This window comes from Poecilia latipinna, unplaced genomic scaffold (genome assembly GCF_001443285.1).
Source record: "Poecilia latipinna isolate Pla-1442-1.1 unplaced genomic scaffold, P_latipinna-1.0 Scaffold2573, whole genome shotgun sequence".
In the NCBI taxonomy this organism is placed as follows: domain Eukaryota; kingdom Metazoa; phylum Chordata; class Actinopteri; order Cyprinodontiformes; family Poeciliidae; genus Poecilia; species Poecilia latipinna.
Window position 1 is genome coordinate 33,550 of NW_015115189.1, and position 2,213 is coordinate 35,762.

Genomic DNA, 2,213 nt, shown 5'->3' on the forward strand with positions numbered 1-2,213 from the left:
CTGACTCAGCAGATTTCCTATAAATACATCCTACCTGTGGAAGTTTCGTTTCATGTGTTTTATTTCATCGAAGATCACGGTAAGATTTAATTTATTTTGTTCCTGGCTTTCATTAAGCTGCTGTATTTCTTAATGGTTTTGGTTTACATGACAGGCAGCTTGTAAATAATTATAAATGGCTTTAGTTTGCCGTCTGCAGTGTCGTCACTACTGTAAACAAGTCATTGTTTGGCGGTTAATTGGTGGGTTTCAGTCATGTGACCCGGATGACGTGCCAAATTCAGATGGAGGGCCGGAAGTGGATTTCTCCGGTTCAAAGCAAAATTGATCACGAGTAGCTAATGCCCTAAACAGGCTGGAACAGCCGAGGTATCTCCAAAACATACGCATATTTAGGACATGATTCATATTAACACTAAAAAAGATTTCTCTTGTAATGATTTACCCGCATCGAGGCGATTAACATTACCTGGAGCTGCAGACCTCATGTTATACAATGAGCCAGAGGAAAGTTTTCAAAAGCCTGGAGAATCAATTTGGTTTCAGGTTGGGTCACATTTAGGATCAAAACAACTGCAGATGGAGGCGGACAGGGAGCGCGATGAGACGTCATCCTGTCAGAACAGGAAGCTGGAGGTTCAGCTGAACTAGAAGAACAAAGTCTGGGTGAGGAAAAGTTAAACCTCCTGCTGGGAGTCTGAGGCCTGTGAGGCGGGTCGGAGTTTCACCTGCAGGTGTTGAAACCAGGTTTGTTGCTCCAGGCGGTTTTGAAAGCTGCCGAGCACGAGGACAGTTCTTCTTCGTTGGTGTCCTGCGGTCAGGTAGTTCTGCAAACCTGCCGCCGTTTACGGGATGAGGCCAGGCGATTGGCTAAGAGCCAGCCAAACAGGAAGTTGCAACGTTTGAAGACAAAGTTCGTTAACTTTTTTTTAATTGATAAAGGGGTTTACAAAACAGACAATACCAGAGGGTTATACATCGAGCACAAATAAAACAAAAAGTTAAGTCAGAAAGATGTTAAAGTGGGATCACATATCCATTCTCTGAAAGGCTTTTCTATCGTTTGAATACTGAAGATATTTAATATGTGGCGGCAGCAGTGTGATAAGAATTGGGAACTTAAGTTAAATGAACTATTTTAATAAAATTGGTTGCAACAACTCCACCAAAAAGTTACCTTTAAGGCACACAGACCCGCTACAGATGAGGCTTGAGACAATCTCACAATTTAACAATTTTATTTATTCCACAATTGTTTGTTTAATCAAAAATACTAGTATAAAATCACTCGCACATTAAAAGTCAGTGCTAGCTCAACTCAGGGATGGGAGTGCAATTCGGGGAGGTGTCCTAAAAGAAAAGAAACAAGGCAGCAGTACCACCACCAACACCACGAGCTGGCCGTTCCTGTTAAAAAAATATAAATATATAAAGGAGAGAGACATTCACCAAAAAATACAATTATGCAGTTCAGCCCACGATCAATCAAGCAGCAATAGTCCAAATTAAGAGTCCGTCCGGGGAGAAACCGATGCGCTGTAGCAAGAAGGTCCGAGCTGATCACCAACCAGCCCAAATCAGCCTCACTGGACGAGTGGTAGGAGCCAGCTTTACCCGAACCAGGACGGCGGGCATGAAGCCAGCAAACAGGACGACAGGTCGGCAGATTATCCAGCTGACCGCCAGTCGGGGACAAACAGCAGCGGCTATCAAAAATAAATGTTAGAAATGGAATCTAAAAGCATCCAAACTCCAGCACTTCACTTCCCACTGAGCTCTTACAGGAAGGAGGAAACGTGGAGCTTGTACAGGCGGCCTGGATATACAACAAAAGCTGAGCTAAAGCTAAGCTAACAAATGTCAGGTGTGGGAAGATTCTTACCAGAAGGACGATGGATCGGCGATCAGAGCGTCGTTAAGCGCATAGTTTGAGCGCACACGTTAATTTGCAGCTGTTATACAGAAAATGTAAATAAATCGCAAGTAATAAGCTTGATGGAGAGAGGTGAAGCCTGCCTTACCTAGCGTGCAGCACCAACAAACACCCAGGTCTGAACCGGAAGGAAAACAACGTCATGTCAACCAGGTGAGGGAGGGCCCTTTATATGCAGGCAGCCGGCGCCACAACCAATTAGATTCAGGCACTTGTGTGGTGCGTTCAAAGGCTACAGGGCATACTGCCACAAATATATTATTTGAATTCCTCTTTAAAG

At 44.0% G+C, this 2,213-nt stretch overlaps 1 long non-coding RNA gene across 1 annotated transcript in view; it reads right to left on the bottom strand.

The window, feature by feature from the left end:
• Positions 1-481: 481 nt before the first annotated feature.
• Positions 482-2,213, bottom strand: part of LOC106938352 (uncharacterized) — a 5,613-nt gene continuing 3,881 nt past the window's right edge. Inside the window, exons 2-3 of the long non-coding RNA XR_001422604.1 lie at positions 729-870; positions 482-642 (exon numbers count right to left, since the gene is read on the bottom strand). This is a non-coding gene — a long non-coding RNA (uncharacterized LOC106938352). The remainder of the gene's footprint in view (positions 643-728; positions 871-2,213) is intronic.